General features: G+C 41.4%; 1 long non-coding RNA gene across 3 annotated transcripts in view; it reads left to right on the top strand.

The window, feature by feature from the left end:
- Positions 1–12333, top strand: part of LOC149128777 (uncharacterized) — a 102683-nt gene that overhangs the window by 50669 nt on the left and 39681 nt on the right. Inside the window, exon 3 of one of the 3 annotated variants that reach the window (XR_016213655.1) lies at positions 10916–11027. The exons of 1 other annotated variant lie outside the window; for it this stretch is intronic. This is a non-coding gene — a long non-coding RNA (uncharacterized LOC149128777). Of the gene's footprint in view, positions 1–1873; positions 4237–10915; positions 11028–12333 lie in introns of those variants that run through there. One more of the 3 variants, XR_016213657.1, reaches the window with a different exon arrangement.

Here is a 12333-nt window from a genome sequence, read left to right on the forward strand (position 1 = left end):
TGAATTTTGCACATCAATAAATTTAGTGTGTGTGTCCCATGAGTACTTAAAAATCGTGGGGGGAACCTCTGTAAGAATTCAGAAAGTTTTAGTCTATTATGACTATTCTGCTTTTAAAAGTGTTTTCCATGCTGCTGCCTAAACACATTTATAGTCGCACGCACATGCGTGCACAAACATACACACACACACACACACACACACATTTATCCACTCACTTTCTATATAAATGGTTTTCAAGTAATATTTGTAATATATGGTGTGATTTTGTGTAGATTAACAAGTTTATTCCTCTTCCATGTGTGGTGCCAGATCTTTCTGGAATCTAATAGGGGATTGCTGATTTGAACTTTTTTGGCTTAAAGAAAAACCAAAGACACAGAAGGTTGAAATAAATTAAAACACATGCTCAGATCTTTGATTGGCGTGGTGACTACTCTTCTCTTAAGCCTGGAATTATTTAAGAGTAATAATTTGGATGAAATACTCTAAGATAAATTTTGCACGTGGGTTATCAAGTTCCACTGTAACATACTGTTAGATTTCAGTGGGCAGTGTACAAGTGTGTTGATTTTCTTACTCCCTAGAAGTTTCACAGTACCCAGAGGGAGGCTAAAATGACAAATAGGCACAATATTTTCTTTAATTCCATTATTTATTGCTTTTCTAGTCCAGTACATCAGTGCAGACCATGCAGGGTGCACCCATCTATGGATCACATCAGGTTAAATCAAGGAGGTGGTAGGGGCATATCCTTTCTTGCAAGTAATAAACATTGCTGTGATTGGTTAGAGCTTGCTGCAAGGAAAAGTTTCAATAAAATGTCAAATAATGTAAGCAAATGATCATAGTATCTTGAGCCTAGAAATGAAATCTGAATAGAAAAAAATATTAGCACCCACTTTGCTGCTAAGATAGCTTTCAAGACACATAAAAAAGGTTTGGAGTTTATAAGTGGACGCCAATAAAAAAGACTGGAAGATGTCTACTGTCACAAACGCTTGGGAGAGATAAGAGTGGAGGAGGGAATGAGGGAAATGAAGACTCCGTGGCCCTGAGTATCGGTGTGCAGGCGCGGGTTATGGTTACAGTGACATTCTTCCTCAGATGACCATGAAGAACCACATATTTGAATGTGGGGGTCCTTAGGATTCTGACTTTAATATGTTTCCAGAAAAGATTAAGAGAGAACTGTATATGAACTCCTTCTTTCAGCCAGCTACTAGCCCTTGAGTTACCAGGAAATACTATGGAAAGATAAAGGATTAATTTTGGATTTATTACTTTCTGGGAGACGATTGATTCCCTCTGAATGTCCTTGCTCCTTTCTCCTCTGATTTTCCATTTTCCCCGGGGAGACACAGGGGTGGAGAACCATGAGCTATTCTTTTCCTAGCTGCCCCACCCATTTCCCAACCCATTTCTCCCTTCTTTTGCTCCTTCCTTTTCCTTATTTAATTTCTCTCCTTTTATTGCATTCATTGTTCCATTCGATTTTGTTTTGAAATCATTACTACTTTGGCCAAATCATAAATATCCCAGAATCCACCAACACACAGCTTAAATGTTACCTAAACATCTCATCTTGGAAAGTTTAGAGAACTAAAATATTATTTGTCTTCATAGCATTTTTACAATTTTGGCCTTGGAATTTCTGATTTCTTTCCTGTTTGAAATAAGAACGTTAAGCTTAAAAGCCCATCCACAAGTTTTGAAACTTGGAAACCATATGATTTTGATCTGATTCAACTTTTCTCCAGTATGACATATTTTTAGCTGAAAGACTTAGGAAAACACGAGTTCCAGCATGGGCAGCATGGGGCAGCACGTTAGATGAGAGGATGCATTTACTGCTTTGTTACACTCATTTCAGATGCACACACTTGGGCATGCAACTGGTAACTGAACTCTCTCAGAAGAACTCAAGAGAAACAGGGTAGCTCTTCCCTTGAACATGGTTTCTATCAACTGTGATTTCCTTCTGCGAAATTAGACTCCTCTTCTTACCTGAACTTTTACAAACATAAAATACACAGAGGACCACACTCCCTGAAAGGCATTCCCTGACACTGATTGTTGTTGCTCTCCTGAAACCTAAGTCCGCAGCAGGGGAGAACGCACCCCTCCAATCTCCATCCTGAAGCAGAGGCTCCGAGTTGGCTCCGGTTCTGTAAGCTCAGCGCCCTCCAAGCCAGACAGAAACACGCGGCTTCATCTGTTCCCGGAGCTGTCCTGGGCCTCAGCCGTCACATAAGCCTCTGAGCTGCGGGGAGATGAGGAGCCAGGCCTCTGCGAGCCGTTCACATCTTTTCTCACTTAGAGGAAGCTGGTCCTCCCCACAGCTGTCCCTTCGCTCCTACAGAACGTGGATCTGCCATTGATTAGGATGCCCAGGCTTCGCGAGCGTTCCCGAATGAAGAATGGTTCGGAGCTCAGACAGGAGCAAGGCGCTCGTTGTCTGGTTGTCAAGTCATGAGCCCAGGGCACAGGGACATGCGCTGTGCCTGAGTCCCAGCGTGTGGCTGCCAGCTCACCGGATGGGCTCACATCGTGGGGCCTGGCAGGGGCCTGGACCACAGCCCGGGGCTGCACCTGGGGGTAGTGAGGCTGCTGTGTGGGCTCGGGTGAAGTCAGTGGGACAAAGAGTGCTGGTGCCCTTCCAGCCACAGCACCCCCGCTGCTCAGAGCCAGGCTGCTTCTGCCCGAGGCCTGTAGTGACCTCCTTGTTGAGTTGCTGCTGCTCTCCCTGGAGTCTCCTGGCTTAGCACCTCCCTGGCAGCCCCTGCTGGGCGGCTGCTGGGACAGCATGTGCTCTGCACGGAACACCAAGGCCAGCCGGACAAGGGAGAGCAGCCTGGGACAGGAGTGAAATGGAGCCTCACGGCCATGACTGGGAGAGAACGACGTTCACCCTCAGTAGTCCCTGGCCTGGTTCCCTGTGATGGCTCGAGTCGCATCTTCTTTCTCTCCCCAGGAAGGCAGAAGCACAGAAGAGCATCCCCTCACTATGGTTAGAGGGCATTGTGACTGAGGGCTGGGTGCAGTCCATCCTTTCTCTCCCTCCATCCTGAACAAAAGTTTGGAGAAAAGCTCAAAGGCAGTGTGTAGAAGCTGAAAGACACTTTGGAAACCCCCTGGACAAAAGTATCAGGTAGAGTTTGATTTTTGTCCTTGCTGTCAAAGTGTTGGCTCTGTCAGTTGCTGCAATCAGAGAGATCCTGGCAGAAAGGAGCAGGGGTGATGAGGAAATGGTACCTGGCCTACAGTAACAGCTGGTGTAGAAGATAGAAAAGAGAAGGCAGGCTGCTCCCGGTATGGACCATGAGGTCAGCATTTTCAGCACACAGGGGGATGAAGCTAGTAGAGGAGTTAGGGGAGCAAAATCTACCTGGTGGAACCAAGGTGTGGATAGGCGGCCACAGCTGGGGAAGACAAGGCCAAGCAGTAGCTGCAAGCAGACCGGAAGTTAAAACCACCTTAGAAGAAAAACAAAGTGCAAGTCAGAGAACCTGAAAGCACTGATCCACCAGGGGGTCTGACCACAGGTCAGACCCGGATCCAGAGCGTGGCTGGAGTGGGACCGAAGGCAAGCAGTCTAAGCCCCAGCCTGTAGCAGTTCCTCAAAATGGGAAAATCTTGAACTTAAGGCAACTTTTACTGCAATCAGGACTCTTCTTAGACAAGAGAAAGCAATAACACTATTCTTTCAGCAACAGGCATGCTACACAAAGGAGTGTTGAGAAATGATCTGCTATTCCCACCACCTTTCCCCTGGATGGTTGTCTCCTTGCAGTTGGTCTTCCTTCCAAACAAACCATTCCTCTTCCAGCTGCCAAACAAATTCTTCTACAACACAAGTCTGGTCACATCTCCTTTCTGACTAAGCCCTTCCACTGTCTGCCTATTGTTCAAGCAAGATTCTTCAAGGTGTTTCAGTGAATACTAGTTCTGTAGATAAGAATTCTGCAAAGTCAGCCAAAGAAGATGGTAGACTCAAATAAATTGAGAATTTTACAGGCCACATTCCCTTTCTTGGAGATTTCCAACAAAGAGGCACATTTGAAAGATTTTGAGAAGTTCTGTAATCATTTGTTGAATGTTTTAACAGTTTGGTGAAAGTATTAACCCAATACTCCATAAATATTTTTGATGATGGACAGCAGCACTCTTTCTTCTTTTTCTTCAATGAAATGTATTACATTGATAATGCACCCAGAAATGTTGATGTATAAAGGGAAAAAAAATCCAGCTTACTTAGCATGAAGCATGTATGGGTCTTCTTGCTCTAGCTCCTCCCTGTCTGCCTCTTCTGCTCCTCTCCCAGGATTCCTTCTCTTGGGTTCTGTGCTCCAGCCAAACAACACAGACTATTGTTCTCACGCATATCACTATTTCTTTTTAACAAAAAAGTTTTCTCAGCTTCTTCCCTAACTCCCATCTGTAAAATGTAACGTGTTCTTCAGAATTCTGCTCAGGTGTCACCTCCATAAGAAGACAGCTTTGTACTATAGAGCAAGCATTGACATTAAGCTTTGAGGCTCACACAGTCTCTGTCACAGCCCCTCACCTCTACCGTAACCTGTCAACTCTTTATAAAATGTGCAAGCAATTGTATACAATCTGTAAATGAATAAGCATGGCTGTGTTCCAATAAAATTTTATCTACAAACAGAGGGAGCAGGCTGAATATGGCCAGGGGCTGTAGGTTGCTGATTTCTGCTTTAGTGTTACACTTTATGCATTTCTCGCTGAGGTAGAAGTTGTGTCTCTAGATGTGAAAAATCCAAGGCCTTTGGGCAAGAGAAGTATATGGATGTGTGCGTATTTACTTAGCCCAGGCACAAGAGCTGAGAGGTGGACCAATCTAACAAATGAAGCACAAGACACTACTTAGAGTTGTTATTTTAGACTCTTATGATCCCAGTTAACTATGAGAACTTTCTGTAAAAAGTAATGTAATATTAGAGTCTATTCTATAATGTTGATTAAGGAATCTTCCCTTGAAAAATATTACCAAATGTAAAAACATCTACTCTACACTGACTGGGATACTGTTATAAGAGCAAATGTATATCTAAAGTGCTAAGGATTCATTAACTTCTTAAAGAGAACCTCTAATCTTCTGAAAAATAAAGTGAACTGGTATCCTAGCAAAAGGTCAGTGAGATGACCCAGCTGATTATATTTCCCGCTGTGGGTCACACTGCAGCTTTGGTTTTTGGAATTTTCAGTATTTGGGGGACTAGAGAGGGAGTGAATCAGAATCTGGAAGGGAGATGGTCCCTGTCCTGGAATGAAAGCCACCAGAGAACAGGCCCAGGCATTGTTCCTGGAGAGATGATAGGCAGGAATAGATGCAGGAATCTGCAATTAAGTAGATACAGAAGGTAAAAGTCACAGGGCCTCTGAAATTAAAAACTGACAGGAACAAACTGGCCATGGTTGGGTTGAGGCAAGTCATTTCACTGGAAATCTGAACCCTTTTGAATGCAAAAGAAAAAAAAGAAAAGAAAAAAAAACCCAAAACTCCTTTCTGTCTTAAAGTAGGAATGGCTCTCTGCGCATTGATGGTTCCAGCTCCACTACCAGAGCATCCCTCATGTAGAATTATTACAGGCCCTCATTCCCCAGCTCTAGGGGGAGGCACGAGACTGAGTGCACGCCAATGGAATGTGGGTGGAAATAGTTGACATCATTCCTGGGCCTGACTCGTAAAATCTCCCACTGGCTCCTCCGCTCTTTCTTTACCCCAGATTCTCACTATATTTGGGCAAATTGAGATACCATGTGTTGAAGGCAGCAAAGCTTCTATCGGGTTAAAGTCCTGGTGGATGCAATGGAACAGAAAATAACCCCACTTTATTCAAACACACAGCTTAAACCACCTGCATAAACTTCTACTTGGTCAGTAATTGAGATTTCTGAGTACATATGTCAGAAGAGGTAGCATTGACTTGACAAGTACAAGCAGAAAATGAGCATTGCTATAATAAGCAAAGGGGTCCCCCTGTATAAAGCAGTTCTAGAGAAGAATGTGGGGCTTCACTGAACCAGAAAACAAAGGGAAAACACTACAGCTTGCAAAAAGTCATTTTTTTTTTTTGACAGGCAGAGTGGACAGTGAGAGAGAGAGAAAGGTCTTCCTTTTTGCCGTTGGTTCACCCTCCAATGGCCGCTACGGCTGGCATGCTGCTGCTGGCGCACCACGCTGATCCGATGGCAGGAGCCAGGTGCTTCTCCTGGTCTCCCATGGGGTGCAGGGCCCAAGGACTTGGGCCATCCTCTACTGCACTCCCTGGCCACAGCAGAGAGCTGACCTGGAAGAGGGGCAACCGGGACAGAATCCGGCGCCCCGACTGGGACTAGAACCCGGTGTGCTGGCGCCGCAAGGTGGAGGATTAGCCTAGTGAGCTGCGGCGCCGGCCTTAAAGTCATTTTCAACGTCAAATAAATGCTGCTTCCCTTAATACATCATATATTTGGAAATAATTTTTATGTGTATAACTATCTTGTTGAACAATTCAACTGAAAAAATCCACTTCTTTTAGGAAACAAACAGAAGAGAGAAAATAGAAACAAATTAAACAAACGTGAGCAATGTAGAAGCTTCATTGCCTAAAAACAAACCAAAACATTAAGTTAAGCCAATTCTAGGGGGTAAATATCAGGAATAAGTCAATTGGACAACATGAAAACATAATCAACCAGATTAATTATATTGTCTAAGGAGGCTATTATCAGCAGGTCAATATAGAAAACTATGTAATTTGGTTATCTACTTCCTCCCAAATTATGGTCAAACCTATTTGAAATATGATTTAATTTTTATTTCTAATTTCTCATATTTATTCTTTTCATGCAGGGTCATTGAAATAGTGTAATTTAAAAAAAATTTTTTTTGAAAGGCAGAATTAGAGAGAGAGAGAGAGAGAGAGAGAGAGAGAGAGAAATATCTTCCATCTACTGGTTCATTCCCCAAGTGGCCGCAGTGACCAGAGCTGAACCAAGCCAAATGCAGGAGCCAGGAACTTCTTTGGGAGCTTCTTGGGTACAGGGGCCAAGGACTTGGGCCATCTTCTGCTGCTTTCCCAGGTGTATTAACAGGGAGCTGGATTGCAAGTGGAGAAGTAGAGACATGAACTGACACCCATATGGGATGTTGGCCCTGTAGGCCATGGCTTTAACCCACTGCCCCACAGTGCCAGCCCTGGAATATTGTGATTTTTGAGGAAAGATATTCCTAGGTGATATTATGTTTGTATGTATTGTTGATTTTTTAAATTATTTGAAAGAGCTAGAGAGAGAGCAAGAGAGAGAGCTCTTGGAAGTAGAGATGGGTTGAACCCAGACATTCCGATATAGGATATGGGCATCCCGAGAGGCAACTCAACCTGTCCAGCACAACACCGGACCCTTTTGTTTATGCTTTTCTGACCAAAAAACCCACTAAAGGAGAATTGTTCATTAAGTACAATTGTTCACTTATAAATAATCATAATATACTAGGGCACATTGGAGAAATACAACTATGAAATATCACTTAAAGAGAAGGCTTTCTAAGATATCCATTATTATGATGACATTAAAATTACTGTCTTTTTCCAGGAATAAAGCAGAATACTGTGATGCTTATAAGCACTTTTGTTTGCCAAAACATGATTGCAAGGATGAAAAAAACAAAATAGAGTAAGAGATCATTGTGATGCATATTTCTGACAGATGACAATATTCAGGGTATTTTGAAACTTCTAAAAATAAATGTGCAATCACCCTGGCTTTTATATTACATTGTCTGTTTAAATGTTTACAGAGTGATAATGGAATGAACCAAACCCTTCACCAACCAGGTGGTTAACCAAATGCTACTACAGAAATATACTGGGCTCCCTACTCAGGACATCACAAGTTTAGGCATTGCCCCCTGCCAGGGGAGAGTAACTCATTGCCTCATATCAGCAGGAAGTGGCTCTAGAAGATAGATCATCATCCCTCCACTCCTCCTGGACTTTTGGGGCTGATGTAATCCCATACAACACTTGCTTTATAAAAAACAAAAGGGGGGAATGTTAGTAAAATGGTACCATCTTCTAAAGCCCAGCCTGGCTTATTAGAAGTCAGGTGACCAAATGGCCCAATCACAAGTGTCAGCTGCACCCCCAGCCTAACAAGATTTGCTGCTCCCACTTCCTTACCTCTGCAAAGCTATAAAAGACCTGTTCTCCCAGTACAGGCTGCTGTTCTCTCTTGCACAGACAGGCAGCCTGTTGGGTTTTCCGCACCTGACAATAAACCTTTTCCCTTAAAAATAAATAAATAATAAATCAGCAAAATATTTGAACAAGCATTCAATGACTGACTCAATATTTTTAGTTATCAGAGAAATACAAATTAAAACCACATTAAGATATTACTATGTATGTAGCAGAATGGCCAAAAATAAAAAGGGAGACAATACTAAGTGTTGACAAGGATATGGAAAAGCTGGAAACCTCATACACTGTTGATGAAAATACTAATTGGTGCTAATTGAAAATTCTTATGCTTTCTAGTACAGTTAACCTACACATACCCTAAAACCTAGCTATTGCACTTTAAAATACATATAATATGCCTAACACAATAGTGCACATATATATACCAAAATACATGAAACTTTACAGAATTATTTTAAGTAGCCCTAAATGGGAAAATACTCAAATTTGTCCCAACAGTTGAAATGATAAATAAATTGTGCTATAGTTATATATTAGAATATAACAACAAAACTAATGACTTCTACACATTGTGACATAATGTTAACTGAAAGAAGCCAGACTCAAAAAAGAAAATATAGCATGACTCTATTTATATTGACATACATAGGTAGAAAAACTAATCTCTGATGTTAGGAATCAGGATAATAGTTACCTCTGGGAAAGGGGAATAACTGTTGGGAGCCCAAAGAGGGGCTGCACATTTATGCCTTGTGCACTTTTCTGCTATACTTCAAAGTTTACTAGAAAAGGAGGAACAAGTGTATTCTCTGATGGCAGATTGCCTGGTTTCATATTATAGCTTTGCCAGTCAAGGTCCTAGGGGAAGTTATTTATCCTGTTTTGTCTCAGGTTACTCATCTGTAAAATGGGAATGTTGTGATTACTTTCCTTATAGACTGTTCGATAAATGTGACAATGTACACAAAAGTCAAAGAATAGTACAGGGCATATGTTTAGCATTCACAATGTCAGGTGCAGTGATTGTTATCAGCTCTTGGTAAAACTTGTTGATAAATATTACCTTACAATGTCCCTGGGTCCAAGGTAATCAGAAATAGAATGACTCAGAAAACCTTGTGATATTTTTATTTTGCTTTCTTATTTTTTGACTCCTTAACTTTTAAACTAGGGAGTTTCTCAGAAAAACCAACATGGACAACTCCCAAAGCAAAAAGAAAAACCCAGTTGAAAGTGATCATGTAGGGCCAACTGATATAAATATTATTGCTAGAAAGGACATCTGTAAGTAGGTAGAATGAGAAGAAAAAAAAAAGATCAGATTTCTATTATGTAAGGCATGAGCCTTGTTTTAAGGGAGTCTGTCATACAATGCTCACTTCTCAAGATGGAAGGGATTGGTCAGTTTATTCCTGTGTGCAATGTAGTGCAGACTTTTTAATTCACTAATCATAGTTAAAATTTTTACCCTCTGCCTTTTTAATTCTATCAGTTAGTATTAGCAGATACTAGTCTTGTTTGTGTGATCCCTTTGACTCTTAGACCAGTGTGATCAATTGTGAACTGAAATTGATCACTGGGACTAGTGAGATGGCATTGGTACATGCCACCTTGATGGGATTGTATTGGAATCCCCTGGCATGTTCTAACTCCACCATTTGGGGCAAGTCCGATTGAGCATGCCCCAAATTGTACATCTCCTCCCTCTCTTATTCCCACTCTTAATTTCACAGAAATCGCTTTTCAGTTAAATTTAAACATCTAAGAACAATTGTGTGTTAATTACAGAGTTCAACCAATAGTACTAGAACAAAAAAAAATACTAAAAGGGATAAAGTATTACATTGTACATCAACAGTCAGGACAAGGACTGATCAAGTCACTGTTTCTCATAGTGTCCATTTCACTTCAACATATTTCTCCTTTGGTGCTCAGTTAGTTGTCACCAATCAGGGAGAACATATGATATTTGTCCCTTTGGGACTGGCTTAATTCACTCAGCATGATGTTTTCCAAATTCCTCCATCTTGTTGCAAATGACTGGGTTTCATTGTTTTTGACTGCTGTATAGTATTCTATAGAATGCATGTCCCATAATTTCTTTATCCAGTCTACTGTTGATGGGCATTTGGGTTGGTTCCAGGTCTTAGCTATTGTGAATTGAGCTGCAATAAACATTAAGGTGCAGACAGCATGTTTGTTTGCCAATTTAATTTCCTTTGGGTAAATTCCAAGGAGTGGGATGGCTGGGTTGTATGGTAGGGTTATATTCAGGTTTCTGAGGAATCTCCAGACTGACTTCCATAGTGGTTTAACCAGTTTGCATTCCCACCAACAGTGGGTTAGTGTCCCTTTTTCCCCACATCCTCACCAGCATCTATTGTTGGTAGATTTCTGAATGTGAGCCATTCTCACCGGGGTGAGGTGAAACCTCATTGTGGTTTTGATTTGTGTTTGCCTGATTGCTAGTGATCTTGAACATTTTTTCATGTGCCTATTGGCCATTTGGATTTCCTCTTTTGCAAAATGTCTATTGAGGTCCTTGGCCCATCTCTTAAGTGGGTTGTTTGTTTTGTTTTTGTGGAGTTTCTTGATCTCTTTGTAGATTCTGGTTATCAACCCTTTATCTGTTGCATAGTTTGCAAATATTTTTTCCTGTTCTGTCAGTTGCCTCTTCACTTTCCTGACTGTTTCTTTTGCAGTACAGAAACTTCTCAATTTGATGCAAATGGCAGATGTCCTAAACAGCATTCTGGCCTCAGAATAAGCCCTTAAGGCATTCGGATCTGGCTGAAGACCCCATGAGAGTATTCTTTTTTTTTTTTTTAACTTTTATTTAATGAATATAAATTTCCAAAGTACGATTTATGGATTACAATGGCTTCCCCCACATACCGTCCCTCCCACCCACTACACTCCCCTTTCCCACTCCCTCTCCCCTTCCATTCACATCAAGATTCATTTTCGATTATCTTAATATACAGAAGATCAGCTTAGTATACATTAAGTAAGGATTTCAACAGTTTGCTCTCACACAGAAACATAAAGTGAAAAATAATAGATGATTTTTTTTTAAGTGATGATGAAATCAGATCAGACCTATTGCCATGTTTAATCCCAGTGAGAGTCAAGTTGGGAGTTGATAATTTCTTTTCTTTTTTCTTTTTTTTTTTTTACAGAGGATCAGTTTAGTATACATTAAGTAAAGATTTCAACAGTTTGCACCCCCATGAAAACACAAAGTGAAATATATTATTTGAGTACTCGTTATAGCATTAAATCTCAATACACAGCACATTAAGGACAGAGATCCTACATGAGGAGTAAGTGCACAGTGACTCCTGTTGTTGACTTAACAAATTGACACTCCTGTCTATGGCATCAGTAGTCTCCCTATGCTCCAGTCATGAGTTTCCAAGGCTATGGAAGCCCTCTGAGTTCTCCGATTCTTATCTTGTTTAGACAAGGTCATAGTCAAAGTGGAGGTTCTCTCCTCCCTTCAGAGAAAGGTACCTCCTTCTTTGAAGACCTGTTCTTTCCACTGGGATCTCACTCGCAGAGATCTTTTGCCAGAGTGTCTTGGCTTTCCATGCCTGAAATACTCTCATGGGCTTTTCAGCCAGATCCGAATGCCTTTAGGGCTGATTCTGAGGCCAGAGTGCTATTTAGGACATCTGCCATTCTATGAGTCTGCTGAGTATCTCACTTCCCATGTTGGATCACTCTCCCCTTTATTTATTCCATCGGTTAGTGTTAGCAGGTACTAGACTTGTTTATGTGCTCCCTTTGACTCTTAGTCCTTTCATTATGATCAACTGTGAACTGAAATTGATCACTGGGACTAGTGAGATGGCATTGGTACATGCCACCTTGATGGGATTGAATTGGAATCCCCTGGTATGTTTTTAACTCTGAAGAGCCCATGAGAGTATTCTAGGCATGGAAAGCCAAGACACTGTGGCAAAAAAAAAAAAACAAAAAAAAAAAACAAAAAAAAAAAAAACAACAACAACAAACAAACACCTAAATGAAAGATCTCTGTGAGTGAGATCCCAGTGGAAAGAACAGGGCCATCAAAGAAGGAGGTACCTTTCTCTGAAGGGAGGAGAGAACTTCCACT

The sequence above is a fragment of the Oryctolagus cuniculus genome, chromosome 1, assembly GCF_051225735.1.
Source record: "Oryctolagus cuniculus isolate XC-2025 breed Fujian yellow rabbit chromosome 1, ASM5122573v1, whole genome shotgun sequence".
NCBI lineage: Eukaryota > Metazoa > Chordata > Mammalia > Lagomorpha > Leporidae > Oryctolagus > Oryctolagus cuniculus.